General features: G+C 34.7%; 1 non-coding gene across 1 annotated transcript; it reads right to left on the bottom strand.

Annotated features, from left to right (window-relative positions):
* Nucleotides 1-8,681: 8,681 nt before the first annotated feature.
* LOC127900471 (small nucleolar RNA R71) lies at nt 8,682-8,785 on the bottom strand. Its single transcript, XR_008052654.1, has one exon. It is a non-coding gene; the product is annotated as a small nucleolar RNA R71 (small nucleolar RNA).
* Nucleotides 8,786-18,151: the final 9,366 nt, after the last annotated feature.

The following is an 18,151-nucleotide window of genomic DNA, read 5'->3' as shown; positions in this document are numbered from 1 at the left end:
TCTCAAAAGCATCACCATAAACACATATTAATCATCAAAACAATATTCAAAAGTCCATATTATTCTCCTCCTTTTGACAACATCGAAATAGTATATTACTTTGTCTCCCCCTTTGGACAACCAAAAAGTTCAAAATGCATATTATCCAAAATCATATTGTATGCTCCCCCTAAATATATGGCCAATTTAAAATTTTAACCAAAACAACATATCATATTTATCTCCCCCTTCATCATATAAAAAAAAATAGATAGATGTAATCGAAACAAGATCATCAAAAAATAATTTGATGAAGATATTACCCATTTTGTGCGAGCAAAAAATTTCGGTAGAGTCTTTCCTTAAAAATAAACAAATTCTCAAATACACAACATGGTTAAAAACACTTCTATATAAGCTTATAACAAACCAAAAACTCCTTCAATTCATCAAGCAACGCACATATAATCATCAATCATCAAAATCATCAAGAAATCAAATCATCACAAGTTTATGCCAAATTTTTGAAAATTACTCTTCGTAAAGAGGTTTTGATTTCTTTACCAAATTGGCATGCATATTATCAACTATCCAAGCTCCATAATTACCAATCACATTTTATAAATCAAGACAACTAAACTCATCAAAGATCTAATGTGACATTTCAATATAACTTAAAAAATCTTATATGCTTAAAATTCTCGAAGTATATGTATTTTTCCCTTTTTTGATACCATTTAAAACAAGTAAGGCATATTCAACAATACATCGATAAAGTACAAAAAATGCATCCATTCACTAATCATAGATTGCATAAGATCAAAGCTTCATCAAATACAATGTAATCATCAATGCACATTCTTTATCATCAAAGCTTAAGTAAAACATAAGTACATAATGACAATATATAGATCATCAAAATCAACATAACTATTAAGAAAAGTCATCATTATAAGTAAAGAATAAGTGATCAAATTCATAAGTGCAATAAGTCATTTGTGCGAATTTTATAAATGATATAACACAATTAATGGCATATGAATTCACACATACATAAGAGATGGACAATGATGATAAACAATTAAGAAGATGAAATCAAAGACCATACAATCATCAAAATCAAGCAAATGCATCATGATAAATCACTCAATGTTATACACAATGATAATTCCATCATGTAAACATACAAGCATACTTTTGTAAATTCAAGCTATTATCCATTTATTATAATCCACTCAACAAAATCAATATGGCAAGAATTGTTACCAAAGCAATTAAATCATCTTACTCATCATTTTCTCTTAAATCATGATCAAATGATTATCCTCATAAGTTTTCATCAAGGAATTCTCCGTCATTCCTTGATTGTAGTACCTATAAAGAAAACATTCACGTTGTACCCTTTGGTACCCAAATACTCTTGGGTCCTTGAGTGTTAGCAATGCTTCCTTTTGGAATCCAAATACATTTTGCTCCATAATATACATTTCTCTTAACTGGACATCTAAAACTCATATGATCATTTTGATTGCAATAATGACATACAATTTGATCATTAATGGAGGTACTCTTCTCAAAGTAATTCTTATAATACTTTTGTTTCAAATTTGGCTTATAGCCAATACCTCTTTTGTCAAATACACATTTTTGTGAATTAAGTCCGTTATCCAACATCTTTTACCCATTTGTAAATTTTAAGACAATCTCATTTAACTCATCGCTCTTCTTCTTAAGCATTTCATTTTCTTTCATAAATTCATCAACACGTGATTTCTCATGCTCATATGAAGTACTTTGTTTACATGTAAATGATGCAATCCCATCATGTAACATTTCATTATCTAGTTCCAATTCTTTGATCTTTTTATTTAATGAAACATTGCATTTTTATAGGGCATCTTTTTCATTTTTCAAGCCATCTACATGTGATTGTAGATGCTCATGTGAAGTGCTAGGTTTCTCATTTGATAATGCAACTTTATTATGCAATGTTTTATTATCTACTACTAGGCATTTTATCTTTGCACTTAGAGATTCATTTCCATTTGTGAGCTTTACCATTTTCTTTTTAAGACATGCATTCTTTTTACCAAATTTCATCCACTCATCATGCAATTCTTTAAAAGCATAATGTAATTCATCATATGTAGGAAGATCACTTACCTCATCAAGTTCATCATCCGATTCATCTCCAATTGCCATAAGTGCTAAATTTGACATTTCATGAGATTTCTCCTCGTTTGTAGTCTCATCATACACAACTTCAAGTTTTCTCCGAATTTCATAAGCATTAGAACAATTTGAAACTCTATGAAATTCCTTTTTATCTAAGGCACAAAATAAAGCATTCATAGCCTTGAAATTTAAAGACATATTTTTCCTATCCGACTCACTTAAAGCATTCTTCCTAGGAATGAATGAACCATCCCAAACTATTTCCCATATTTCATAGTCTAAGGCTTGTAAAAAGACTCTCATCCTAGTTTTTCAATAAGGATAGTCATTACCATTAAAGAATGGAGGTCTAGTGGTAGATTGATCTTCCATAAAGGTTAAGCTAATTTGGGTTGCTATGGATCTTTAACTTTAGATGGTTAAGTCTACACAAGAGCACCTCGCTCTGATACCAAATGAAATACTAACTAGGCAACCCAAGAGGGGGAGGGGGTGAATTGGGGTTTTAAAAATTAAGCTAAACAAACCACACAACAATTCAAAACATATTCCATTGTATCTCTATGTCTTGGCCTCTTCATCATCCATGTCCAGAGAAAAGCATGGCTTATGGTTTATTATGTTAAGCATTTATGCTTTATCTCAAAATAAATCTAAATGAACTTGGCATGAAAATATAATTTGAACTCCTTCAAACATATTTCACCTTGGCCAAGGATTTCTCATGCCAATTCATCTTATCTCACAGGAACATCCTTTTTGTATATTACAAAGTGATGAATTCCATATTGGTCATACACTTGTCTCCATACATGGCGAAACATGACAGCTATTGCTAGATCTCTTCCTTGATTAGGAATCAATCATTATGCTTTCACATATCAGAGATGTCTATGTACAAGACATCTGTGATTCCTTAGGTCTAAAGACCATTACTAAACATAGTGTCTATCACAATGTATAATAAGCCATTAACACTCAAAACCATATGGCTTACTATATTTGGTCAAGTTCAGTAAACTCGTTCTCTCAACAAGTACCTATGTGTTTGACTTGATATCTCATGTCAATGATATGAAACTCACCATCTATTTTAGTATCACATACCATAACAAGTCATAACACATACTAGTGTTTATAGGAATTTATAATGTCCAATCATAAATCCACCACTAGGAACTATTTTAGAAGTATAGTACAAAGGATACACGTTTCATATTCTCGACAAACTCGAGAATGTGTTCCTTAACTATTTTACTTCTTGGACTATATTCATTAAATTAATTTATGAATGTCGATAACTTTGCCATTTTATAAATATCAAAATGCTATTCAAATACAATAATTCCCTTAAAAACAAACACCATTTGATTGGCCTTTAGGGCATATTACTAACAATACTTAAATGCAAACCATGCCACAAATTTTATGAGGCATTAGGCTTATTGATGCTTTTCGTAATGAAAGACACTTAGTATCATGCATAGATATTTATGCCAACCGTTTCTACTACTAATTTGAACCCACCCACATTTGCAATTGCCCTCGCACTCGATTGTTTCCAGTACTAGAGTTGATGATTCAATTGTTCTTGACAAGCTACTAAATCAAGACAATCGTGACCTTGATTACAATTTCTTTTCTCAAATATTGAAAAATTAAAAATATAAGATTTTTGTTTTCTTTTTAGATAATTTCCAATGTTCTAGATGTGACTTGACTTAAATAAGAGCATTTTCATTATGTTGATACTTGATACTAGGTGAATATATAGATATGATAAAGTCAGGAATTATCTAGCCAGTCCCAATCAGGATTTGATGCATTTTTTGTGGGTTAGGCGGGCAATATGTGGCTATTTTCAGACCAAGAGATTGAAGTTAGGATCTATACCTTATAATCATATTTTTGCTTATGCTAGTAAGCACATACTAATGATATTATTGCTAAATCTAGTATGTATTTATGAACAAAAATACAAAATAACTATATGATACTAAATGACAATACATTTTCTTAAATATAGACAGTAAAAATGCTTTGAAGTACGTCATCTGTATGACATACGTTACCAATCAATTATACACTGGAAAATAAAAATTGATAACTACAATATAGATTACTAGCTCTTAACCAAAGAATTATCAGTGAGTCTGGATATTACCTGCAAAAACTGTATGTGCTAATTACCAAAGGAAAAAAAAGATTAAGTATAAACAAAACGAAAAGCAACTAAAAAAGGTTCAAAACATCATCTAAACAACACTTGAAATTTTTTAGGGTCACTTTTAGTAGCAAAATTACAGCGAAACAACACCCAAAATTTCCAAGTGCAGTTTTTGAGTGCCGGAGAATGTATATTTACAAAAGATGAAATCATCATTTTGTACTCCAAGCCTTACTAACATTTCTACTTTTATAGATTTAAGTCCTTTAAACTTTTGATTGTATGCGTTTTGTTATAATTTCAGTATTTTATGTATTTCAGGGGTATTTTGGTTATTTAATGATTAACGAGAAGTCGGAAAACAAAATGGATAGCAGTTTTGACCTTAGAATAGCTGAAAACCTTGGAAGGACATAAAGGAAGAAATCATAATTTTGAGATTTTGGTGGGCCCAGCTGACGTGGCATTGACTAGATGATGTGACAGCATCCTATTGGACCAAAATATGCTGATGTGGCATTGACCGATGATGTGGCATTGACTGATGAGGTGTCACGATTTTATTGGACAAAATTCTTATGCACTGTTGATCGGTGACGTGGCAGCATGTTAGTGGACCAAAAATCGCGTGTACGGTACATGCATATACACAGGATTATTTTCAACCAAACCGCGTTACTGTTCATGCCGGTTGATTGTTCAAACCGCGCGGTCAAACTGCGTACCATTGACTGATGATGTGGCACAATCCTGAGCGTCCAAATTATTTGTAATCCGATGACCATGATTTACTCAATGTATCTATAAAAAATGGGCCTCTCCCCCCTAATTGGATATCTCTGAATTCATTTTTTAGCTCCATTTTCTGTAATTCCTTCTCCATCTTATATTTTCTACGTATTTTAATAAATTCCCATTTTGCCCTTAATTCAATTATGAGTAGGTAATTTTCTTTCATGCTTAGGTTGAAGGTGAAGTCTCAACATGTGCCATAGGCTTTATTTGGTAAATTTATTTTCTCTTCCCCTCTAATTTTTGTGGATGTTTTGACTTTACGTTGACAAATAGTAATAATCTTGTCTAGATACCGCCCTGATTTCACCGGCTCCCTAGTACAAGATTATTATTATTTGGCATGATAAGCCCTTAGCACTTATTGATTAGAGCATGGTTCATGAGGTGTGGATTCCCCCCTCATGATTTAATTGGCAATAATAAGGAATATTTAGCCCATGGTGCATGTTGATGCGGATCCAGATACCCAAGTACGTAATTTCAATAGATTTTCATTTCAATTTATTCTCGCCATTTTAATTCAAATTTTAGGATAATTTAAATCATTTCCACCACAAATCCAACCACCCTCATAGAAAATTAATTCTACATATAATTAAAATCCACCTCCTCGTGGGATCGACACTCGTCACCATTAATCTATTCTACAATAGATCGTGCACTTGCGAGTTCAATAAAATTTGCACAACATATACAGTGCATTGTGTATATCCCAAATCATAATTCATGTCTATATGGATATTCATATAATCTATTCAACAATATGTAACATACTCACCATTATAAGTACCCTTACAGTTTATAAAATACATACAATACGTAGTAAAAAAATAAATATAAAGAAGCACCTAATAAGTCTTTGAGCTGATTCATTTCACAATAAATTAAAACAATATGATGCAGTATTGTAAAAATAGTTTTCAATAATTACATTATTTTTCAGAACGTTCACATTTGTGACGATATCTTGCATGTATTTAATCACACAGTAACCATATTCAAAGCTACTTGGCTGCCTCGGACACTACAAGATCAAAATTACATTAATTTTTTTTACTATTAGTTAACGATAATTATTTAGGTTTGTCTGATTTTTACCTTGACAGGTATCCATTGAACATTTGCCTTTGTATAAGAATTTAAACTCTGATGTATTCGAATCCCACTACAATTAAGAGACATAGCTAACGTTAGCAAATAATTAGCATAAGACATAAAAATAAAATAGCATGATCAAAGATACAAATAACAAACTTAACTGATTGACAATCTATCTGCATTAGCTCTTCATCAGGACTACCTTCCAAGGGATCAAGATAATAGACTGTATGTTGTTGAGTGTTAGAAAATGTATATTTATAAAGGAGAAAATCGTCATTTTACACTACAAGTTTTACTAACACCTTTACTTGTATGAATTTAACCTTCTTTTGATTTAATTCCGTTTGTTTTATTTTAATTAAGTATTTTATGTATTTTAGGGGCATCATAGTCATTTCACAATAAACGAGAGATCAGATGGCAAAACGAACATCACTTTTGAACTCAGGACGGTCGAAAACCTTAGGAGGAGCATAAAAGGAAAAATGGCATTGTTCACATATACGATACTATTCACGTGTACGGTATTGTATACATTACTGTTCACATAGACGGATGATGATGTGGCATTGACCGATGATGTGGCATTGACTGATGAGGTGTCACGATCCTGTTGGACTAAAATTCTTATGTACTGTTGATGGTGACGTGGCAGCATATCAGTGGACCAAAAATCTCGCATACGGTACATGCATCACACAGGATTATTTTCAACCAAACCGCGTTACTGTTCAACCCGGGTCAAACCGTGTTACTGTTCATCCACGTGGTCAAACCGCGTATTGTTGACTGATGACGTGGCTCAATCCTGAGTGTCCAAACTGTTTTTAATCCGATGACGATGATTTACTCCATGTATCTATAAAAAGGGGGCCTCTCCCCCCTAATTTGATAGCTCTGAATCCATTGTTGGGATCCATTTTCTGTAATTCCCTCTCCATCTTGTATTTTCTATGTATTTTAATAAATTCCTATTTTGCCCCTAGTTCAATTATGAGTAGCTAATTTTCTTTCAAGCTTGGGTTGAAGGTGAAGTCTCAACATGTGTCATGGGCTTTATTTGGTAAATTTATTTTCTTTTCCCCTCTAATTTTTGTGGATGATTTGACTTTTCATCGACAAACAATAATAATCTTGTCTAGATACCGCCTTGGTTACACCGGCTCTCTAGTACAAGGTTATTATTATTTGGCACGATAAGCCCTTAGCACCATATTGATTAGAGCGTGGTTCATGAGGTGTGGATTCCCCCCTCATGATTTACTTGGCATTAATAAGGAATATTTAGCCCATGGTGCATGTTGATACAGATCCAGATACCCAAGTACGTCATTTCAATAGAATTCTCTTCAATTTATTCTCGCCATTTCAATTCCAGTTTTAGAATTTATTCTCGCCATTTTAATTTAAGTTTTAGCATATTCCAAATCATTTTCACCACAAATCCAATCACCCATTTACAAAATTAATTCTACCCACAATTAAAATCCACCTCCTCGTGGGATCGACACTTGTCACCATTGATCTATATTACAATAGATTCGTGCACTTGCGAGTTCAATAAAATTTGCACAACAAGTTTTTGGCGCCGTTGCCAGGGAGGTAAGTAATTTTAATTCATAGAATTAATTTTTGTGAATAATTCCATTTAATTGTTTTCTTGTATTTTTTTTTCTTTAAAAAAAAGAAAAAAAAATTGAATCTACATTTAAAGGTTAGTATTTCTTTTCTTTTTCTCTTCTTTAAAATTCTGTAATTTAATTTTCAATTTATTTTTCTTTGTAAATTTTTTTTTTGGTTTTTCTTATTAATTTATTTTTAGTTAATTTATTTCACGTATTTGTTTTTGTGTATTTTTATAGTAAGGTTGTAATAGCGTAATAAGGTTAGTATCGTAATTTCTCCCGCTTCTTTATTTTTATTTGTTTTGTTCTCATCTTTATTTTTATTTGTTTTGTTCCCATTATTATTTTTATTTTATTTGTTTTGCATGCATGGTCAAAGGTCATTATTACCTAATCTTAAACCTATAGACCTTGAACTTGAGAAAACACTTCGCACACACAAACAAGTTAAAAATAAAATGAATTTGCAACCACAGGAGAGGCCATTGAAGGACTACTTCAGTCCTTTAGCTAACTTGAGCACATCATGTATAAGATACCCAAATGTAGCTGCTAGGAGTTTTGAACTAAAACCTAGTGTGCTAAATTGTCTCCCCACATTCTATGGCTTAGAAAATGAGGATCCATATAATCATCTAAATGATTTTCATGCTATTTGTCAAACTTTTAAATACGAGAATTTTTCAGACGATGATGTTAAACTCAGATTGTTCCCATTTTCTTTAAAGGATAGAGCTCGTTCATAGTTAAATACTTTACCTGCTAATAGCATTGCATCATGAGAACAAATGGTAACAAAATTTTTAAATAAATATTTTCCAGTGCATAAAACCAATGCTATTCGCAGGGAAATCTCGGAGTTTACCCAGAGAGAAGATGAGCAGTTTTTCGAAACATGGGAGCGATTCAATGGGCTACTCTTGAAGTGTCCACATCATGGGTACGAGAAATGGCACCAATGCCAATACTTTTTGGAGGGATTAATGCCGAATGTGTAAGAATGACTAATGCCAACAAGTGGAGGAGAGCTAATGTCAAAAAGTGCATCAGAGATTTGGGAATTCTTCCAGCGACAAGCGGATAATTCTCAACAACGGAGTCGATCACTCAGGAATACTAGAAGAATTAAGGGAGTAAATGAGGTTCAAATTGGCGAGTCAACTTCGGGAATTAAAGAAGTCAAAGAGATGGTTGAAGGTCTTGCTCGACAAATAGCATCGTTATCGACTGCTAAATCAACAGAACCACATGACCATTGTTGTGCAAATTTTAATGTACTCGCAAGCGCACGAATCTATTGTAGTATAGATCTATGGTGACGAGTGTCGATCCCACGAGAAGGTGGATTTTAATTGTGTATAGAATTAATTTTGTAAATGGGTTGTTGGATTTATGGTGGAAATGATTTGGTATATGCTAAAACTTAAATTAAAATGGCGAGAATAAATTCTAAAATTGGAATTGCAATGGCGAGAATAAATTGAAGATAATTCTATTGAAATGACGTACTTGGGTATCTGGATCCGTATCAACATGCATCATGGGCTAAATAATTCGTATTAATGCCAATTAAATCATGAGGGGGGAATCCACACCTCATGAACCACGCTCTAATCAACATGGTGCTAAGGGCTTATCGTGCCAAATAATAATAACCTTATACTAGAGAGCCGGTGTAACCAAGGCGGTATCTAGACAAGACTATTATTATTTGTCGACGAGAAGTCAAAACATCCACAAAAATTAGAGGGGAAGAGAAAATAAATTTACCAAATTAAGCCCATGACACATGTTGAGACTTCACCTTCAACCCAAGCTTGAAAGAAAATTAGCCACTCATAATTGAACTAGGGGCAAAATGGGAATTTATTAAAATACGAAGAAAATACAAGATGGAGAAGGAATTACAGAAAATGGATCCCAAAAATGGATTCAGAGATATCAAATTAGGGGGGGAGGCCCCCTTTTTATAGATACATGGAGTAAATCATGGCCATCGGATTAAAAACAGTTTGGACGCTCAGGATTGCGCCACGTCATCAGTCAACAGTCCACGGTTTGACCACGCGGATGAACAGTAACACGGTTTGACCCGGCTTTGAACAGTAACGCGGTTTGACCCGGATGAACAGTAACGCGGTTTGGTTGAAAATAATCCTGTGTGATGCATGCACCGTACGCGAGATTTTTCGTCCACTGATATGCTGCCACGTCACCATCAACAGTACATAAGAATTTTAGTCCAACAGGATCGTGACACCTCATCAGTCAATGCCACATCATCGGTCAATGCCACGTCATCATCCGTCTATGTGAACAGTGTCGTGAACAGTAACGTATACAGTACCGTACACGTGAATAGTACCGTATATGTGAATAGTGCCATTTTTCCTTTTATGCTCCTCCTAAGGTTTTCGACCGTCCTGAGTTCAAAAGTGATGTCCGTTTTGCCGTCTGATCTCTCCTTTATTGTGAAATGACTATAATGCCCCTAAAATACATAAAATACTTAATTAAAATAAAACACATGTAATTAAATCACAAGAAGGTTAAATATATAAAAGTAAGGGTTGTTAGTAAGACTTAAAATGTAAAATGACGGTTTTCTCCTTTATAAATATGCATTTTCTAACACTCAACACACCCCCCAACCAGCTTATTGCTAGTCCCTAGCAAATAAAGCGAAAACAAAATTCAAATTCAAAATAATTTTTTTTTTGTTTTAATAGAAACACTCGTATTTATTCCATCAGATTAATGATAGCAATCAAATAAAAGTATAAGCATTATCTCCAGTCTAAAGCAACATCACACCCACATCAACCATCCACATGAATTAGCCCAGTAGACTTTGTTTTAGCTACTCTCAAGAATGACATGTCAAACCCCAAAATCTCACTGGAAGTAGTGACACTCTCACAAATAAATTAATCCCAATAAAAATAGTCACTCCAATGAATGGTAATTGAGAGAGAAAATAATAAAGAAGTGATATCACATGCTCTCACCAAGATGAAATAAATATGCCCTCAGCTTAGAAATAATACGATCTCAAGTCAAATAAAATGTTAGTCAACCCACTTTATTTATCTTTTTTTTTTTTTTAATTATGCATCACTACATCTTTTTAGCCCATATAACTAGCTTCTACTTCAAACTATAGTTCCTTAAAATCAAGAAGGACTTTTATTAGGACGAAACGTAGGCTAGGGACATGGCTAACAAAGAAGGAAAATAAGGAAAACAAAGTGTATGTTTGAGAAAAATGCAGAGAATTTTTTTTTTTTTTTTTGGAAGTTGCAAGGTGGATTTCACCTATTTTTATTCTTTTGAAACAATAACTTTTGTTTTTGTTTTTGTTTTTGTTTTTTTTTATTTGGCATAACTTCACTGAACAAAATAATTATTTACATTTTCTCAAACATAAATAGGTGATGGAACTTATAAGATATCGGGTAATACTCCAAATCGGAGTGGGTCAAGATGATAAGTTGACAAAGAAAAGTTTTTTTTTTTTTTTTAAAGGCTCAAAAGGGTTAACTATGGATATTAAATAAAAGGGATGGCTTGAAAGGCTCAAACGGATCAAAGATGGCCTCTCCATCGTCTTTTAGGGCTCTAAATAATCTTCCATATCTACTAGTTAGATGGGCCTCCAAATGTAGCAACACACTCTTTTTTCTTTTTCTTTTTTTTTCTCTTTTTTTTTATTTTACAATTTTTTTTTTTAAGGGTTAACTCAAAAGTAATTTAGAGATCGTGTATAAAATAATAAACTGCTAAGCTGTATAAAGAGTGGGCAAAAGGGTTATTCTCCAAGAAAAATAATAGGCTTAAAAACTCACTTGGTACTTATTATGACATGTTCATTCCTTCAAGCAACTCACATTTGTCTCCGACATCAACATGTAAAGTAGCAAACATAGCGTAACATCACTTAAGACCAAAGATAATACAAATACTAAAATTTGAAATTAATCATGTCATCCAATGTTAAAACAAATCACACATTTTTTTTTTTTTAAACATCATTCTACCCCCCAACCTATTCTAAACATGAAAGGAAAATATGCATGCAGAAATGTGAAAATGATGTATAAAAACTAATTAGAAAAGTTACACGTAAAATGATAGAAAACGAAAATGATTTTTTTTTTTAAAAGAAGATGCGTTTCTAGAGGAACTACACTCCATATTCAGCCATCTTCGACTCAAAAGTTGGAAAATGTATATTTATAGAGGAGAAATTAAAGAAGAAAAATAAACATAAACACATAATAAAGAAAAAGAAAATGTCTGAATTGTTTTTTTTTTTTTTTTGATTTTTTTTTTCAAACAATGAAGATGCGTTTCTAGAGTAACTACACTCCATATTCAGCCATCTTCAACACAAAAAGTTAGCAACAGTTAGTTTCTACAACAAAAAATTAGTAAAAACTTAACCAAAATTCCACAATTGTCGACTATTCCCTCCCCCCAACCAGAACGAAACATTGTCCTCAATGTTTGAAATGAAAGAAGTAGAGTTTAGAAGACATCACCTGGGTGGTGCAACACAGAAGAAAATAATTACAGGCGGAGAGTTAAATCTAATTTGTACTTCTTACTGCGGCTACTGTTACCATCATTATTTGGACGCTCCAACACAAAGGTCCAGGGGTCTGGCTCCGGTCGATAAGCTTGTAACATATCAAGTAGCTCATTAGCAGTGTGAGCACAAATAAAGAGTTTTTTCGCATTAGAGGGAATGAAATAGTTTTTTATTGCATGGTTAAGAAATGCGATAAAGCCATCATAAAAGTTATTGACATTTAACAAACCGATGGGTTTCTGGTGAATGTGTAGATGGGCCCAAGATGCTAGTGTCATAAGTGCCTCTAGTGTTGCAAGATCTCCTGGAAGGAAAATAAAAGCATCAGCATAATTAAGCATTTCAGTTATTCTTTCTTGCATACCTGAGACGACTAACTCTTCTCCAGTTGATGAGTCAGACGAACTGCCCAATGGTTTTAGGACTCTTGGGATGATGCCTAACACTTGACTTCCTCTGATAAAAGCTGCTTCTGAGACCATTTTTGATAACCCTCGATTACCTCCTCCATACACCAAGTGTAATTTTCTCGCTGCTATGCTTCAACCAAGATCTATGGCTGCCTCAACGAACTCTTTATGTTTGCCATAGGTAAATCCAGAAAGCACACAAATGTTCTTGAATTGTCTATTGGGAGTAGCTGCCATTGTGATACTTCTCGAAAACAATTTGTGAGTGCTTGACAAAAAAGAAATCACATTTAAGAGTCTCGGTGATAGTGGGTCATGGTTGTGTATGAGGTAATATGTTAGTGTCAAATAACGCGTAAAGCACGTGGCTCGCAAGTCAAAAAGAAAACAGTAAAAAGGAAAAAGCAAACAGTAAAAAGGAAAAAGCAAACAGTAATAAAATTATTAAAGACAATAATGCAAACAATAAGACAATAGTGAAATAATAAAGTAAAAGGATATTTACAGGTAGTTGTGACTGTGGCTCACATCTTCCTCTAGTTTTACGTCCAGAAATGGCTTGAACGCCCTCTATGGGTCGAGGATAGGCTTCCTATCCAGTTTTCTTATAAACTGGCAAACAGGGTCGTTTATAGTCAGATTCCCGAGACTATATCGTGCATGCTCTTTCTGGAATAATGGCCATAACTGGAGAATCGCTCCTTGCACATATCCACTGGGATGCGTTTCAAGAGACAAAAGGATATCATCCAATGACTCCTTATTCAAGCCATCCCTAATGAATTGAATCTTATCTTCCCTGTTATCAGACACCATTCCTAAAGAACATGGGTTTTTATTGCAACTCATTCTGGCACACTTATGACAAGCAACAGAAATTCTTCGAGCTCGTCGTTTTCTTGCATAATTTCCTTTACCACAACCAGGCATGAATGCAATAAATTTTGGAGGTAACTCACCTGCCGATCGTACTTTAGCCTCGATTAACCAACGGATGTCAGCAGGTATGTTATTCCTCATGAGTAATCGCATGCGTTCGGACCGAGCTTTATAAATCGTAAGGAGGGCATTCTGAGGAAGTGAAGGGAATCGCTTGTGAAGCTTCGCTAGAATCTCGTTTCTGTCCATACCTTCGCCTCAGAATATCAGTTATTATGGGAAACTGAAGTAACCGACTTGATTGTCACGGAGTACCGTTATCCGCCACTTCACCGGGGTAACAAACTAAAGCACACAAATAGAAAAACAAATTAAAACACACAAAGAAAATGAAAATCGTCCTCTTATTGAATTTACCTCAAGCTCCAACTGGATGTCGTAAACACTTCTCTCAATGTCACTGAGTTGGCGTTCTAAACCCTCAATATAGGCTACTAACTCTGGTGGTTGTAGAGCCCAAATGCGTTGTGTTTTACAAAATTGAATCTGCCTTTTGAGATGAGTTTTGACACGTTGAAGTGGTTTAAGAATGTTCAGGAGGAACGGTCTAAGTATGAGACTCATGATTAAAAATGATAAGAGAAAACTTAATGGTAAAATAAACACACTTATGCAAAAACAATTTCAATTAGCAAAAGAATAATAATAAAAAGAAAGAAAGAAAAATCAAATCAACGAGAAGAAAAAAAAAATCAATTCAAATCTGGTGGGTCACTTAAATTTATTTCGGTGTCTTCTCCATGTGCTTGGTACTCTAAATATGGCTTTAATCTTTGACCATTGACTTTAAACGTGACACCGTTCTTTGGGTCTTTAATTTCAATTGCCCCATGTGGAAAAACAGTATGAACAATAAATGGACCAGACCAACGAGAGCGTAACTTACCTGGAAATAAGTGCAAGCGAGAATTGAACAAAAGCACTTTCTGACCTGGAGTGAAAGATTTTCTCATAATGTGCTTGTCATGAAAGACTTTCATTCGTTGCTTGTAAATCTTGGCATTTTCGTATGCATCATTGCGAATTTCTTCAAGTTCTGCCAGTTGTAATCTTCTTTCTGAGCTGGCATGCTGCATATCAAAGTTGAACTTCTTGATGGCCCAATATGCACGATGTTCGAGTTCCACAGGTAGGTGGCAAGCTTTTCCATACACTAGCCTGTAGGGTGACATCCCAATCGCGGTCTTGAAAGCCGTTCTATATGCCCATAATGCATCATCAAGTCTTAATGACCAATCTTTTCTGTCTGGCCTTACCGTCTTTTCTAATATGTGCTTTATTTCTCGATTGGATATCTCAACTTGGCCACTGGTTTGCGGATGATACGGGGTTGCCACTTTGTGTGTGATTGAATACTTTGTCAAAAGTGCTTTGAATGCTTTGTTACAAAAGTGGGCACCACCATCACTGATTATTGCTCGAGGGAATCCAAAGCGTGAGACAATGTTGTTTTTCAAAAATCCTATCACCACCTTGTGATCATTGGTTCTACATGGAATTGCTTCTACCCATTTTGAGACGTAGTCAACACCAACCAATATGTATTGATGGCCAAAAGAAGGGGGAAAGGGTCCCATGAAGTTGATACCCCATACGTCAAAAATCTCAACCACTAAAATTGGATTTAGTGGCATCATGTTCCTTCCTGTAATGCTCCCCATTCGTTGACACCTATCACATGAAGAACAAAAAGTGTAAGCGTCTCGAAATAGTGTTGGCCAATAGAAACCACATTGTAAAACTTTAGTCGCTGTTTTCTTAGCACTGAAATGGCCTCCACAAGCTTGTTCATGGCAGAATGAAAGGATATTCTGAATTTCACTTTCTGGGACACATCGTCTAACAATTTGATCCGCACAATACTTGAACAAATACGGGTCATCCCAAAAGAAATTCTTTATCTCTGCAAAGAATTTAGCCTTGTCTTGCTTGGTCCAATGCTCTGGAAGTTTACCTGTAACAAGATAATTAACTATATCAGCATACCAAGGTAATACTTCCACACTCATTAATTGTTCATCTGGAAATGACTCATTTAATATTAATGATTCTGTAATTGTGTCAAAGTGAAGACGAGAGAGATGGTCCGCCACAACATTTTCTGACCCTTTCTTATCTTTGAATTCCAAGTCAAATTCCTGCAAAAGTAACACCCAACGAATTAGTCTAGCTTTTGCATCTTTCTTTGTGAGAAGATATTTAAGAGCAGCATGATCTGTGAACACAATTATTTTACAACCAATGAGATAAGATCGAAATTTTTCCAATGCAAACACTACTGCTAGCATTTCTTTTTCAGTAGTTGAATAGTTCAACTGTGCATCATTCAATGTCATACTAGCATAGTAAATAACATGAGGAATTCGATCAACTCTTTGTCCTAAAACTGCTCCTACTGCATAATCAGATGCATCACACATGAGCTCAAATGGTAAGCTCCAGTTTGGGGCCTGAATGATGGGTGATGATGTCAACAATTGTTTTAATTTTTCAAACGCCATGAGACATGAATCATTAAAGATAAAAGGTACATCCTTAGCAAGTAAATTGCATAAGGGTCTAGAAACTTTGCTAAAATCTTTAATGAAACGTCTATAGAAACCAGCATGCCCAAGGAAAGATCTTACTTCTCTGACTGTTTTGGGTGGAGGAAGATTAGAAATGAGATCCACCTTGGCTTTGTCCACCTCAATACCTTTGCTCGAAATGATGTGACCGAGGACAATACCTTGTTTTACCATAAAATGGCACTTCTCCCAATTTAAGACCAAATTCTTCTCGATACATCTCTGCAGAACTAGCGTTAGATGATGTAAACATTGATCAAACGAGTCACCAAAGACAGAAAAGTCATCCATAAAGACTTCAAGGAATCGTTCAACCATATCAGAAAAAATGCTCAACATACATCGTTGAAATGTAGCAGGTGCATTACATAATCCAAATGGCATTCTCCTATATGCAAATGTGCCAAAAGGGCAAGTGAAAGTAGTTTTCTCTTGATCTTTTGGTGCTATGGGAATCTGATTATATCCTGAGTAACCATCTAGAAAGCAATAAAATTCATGGCCTGCTAATCTATCAAGCATTTGATCAATAAATGGTAAAGGAAAATGGTCTTTACGTGTGACAGAATTCAATTTTCTATAATCAATGCATACACGCCATCCTGTAGTCACTCTAGTGGGTATCAATTCATTATCAGCATTGGTAACTACTGTGACTCCTGACTTTTTAGGGACAACTTGTACATGACTGACCCATGAACTATCAGAAATTGGGTAAATGATACCTGCATCTAATAGCTTAAGGACCTCAGTTCTAACAACTTCTTTCATGTTAGGATTTAACCGACGTTGCATCTCCCTAGTAGTTTTAGCATTTTCATCAAGGTGAATGTAATGCATGCAATCTACTGGGTTTATACCTTTAATGTCTGCTATGGTCCATCCTAATGCTCCTTTGTGCTCTTTTAAAACATCTAACAACTTACCTTTTTGTTCGTCATTGAGGGATGCTGAGATGATTACCGGTAGAGTACTTTCTTCTCCCAAAAACGCATATTCCAAAGTGTTGGGCAATGGTTTGAGCTCGAGTTTCGGTGGTGATTCTGATGATGGAATGAGTTGCTTCTCTGATGGTGCTAGTTGCTCAACTCTTGACTTCCATTTATTAGTGTCCATAGATGGTGTTGAGTCAAGCAGGGCGTTGACCTCATCAACCGATCTGTCAATATCAAAATCAAAACCAAAGTGAGTTAAACATGTTTGTAAAGGATCATCACTAAGGTTTGAAACAAAAGTATCATCAACTAATGCTTCAATTAAATCCACATCAACAATTCCATCATCTGCACTGTGAGGTTGTTTGGCAATGTTGAAAATGTTTAGCTCCATAGTCATGTTGCCGAAGGACAACTGCATATTTCCAGTCCTGCATTGAATGTGAGCATCCGCAGTTGCCAAGAAAGGTCGGCCTAGAATAATGGGGATGTGCTTCCTTGAATCCTGTATTGGTTGAGTGTCAATTACAATGAAATCAACAGGAAAATAAAACTTGTCTACCTGGATAAGCACGTCCTCCACAATACCACGAGGTATTTTCGTGGACCGATCTGCAAGCTGTAACACCACTGGAGTTGGGTGTAATTCTCCCAGTCCAAGTTTCACGAATACAGAGTAAGGCAAAAGATTTACACTAGCTCCTAAATCCAACAAAGCATTCTCAATTGTGTGGTTCCCTATACTACATGAGATAGTGGGGGAGCCTGGGTCTTTGCATTTTAAAGGAATTTTATGTTGGAGTATAGAACTAACGTTTTCTGTTAAAAATGCCTTCTTTTGAACCTGCATGTTTCTCTTTTTAGTAC

Source organism: Citrus sinensis, chromosome 2 (genome assembly GCF_022201045.2).
Source record: "Citrus sinensis cultivar Valencia sweet orange chromosome 2, DVS_A1.0, whole genome shotgun sequence".
Classification (NCBI taxonomy): Eukaryota; Viridiplantae; Streptophyta; class Magnoliopsida; order Sapindales; family Rutaceae; genus Citrus; species Citrus sinensis.
Note: the sequence above shows the minus strand (reverse complement) of the source record. Positions and strands in the feature narration are given on the sequence as shown.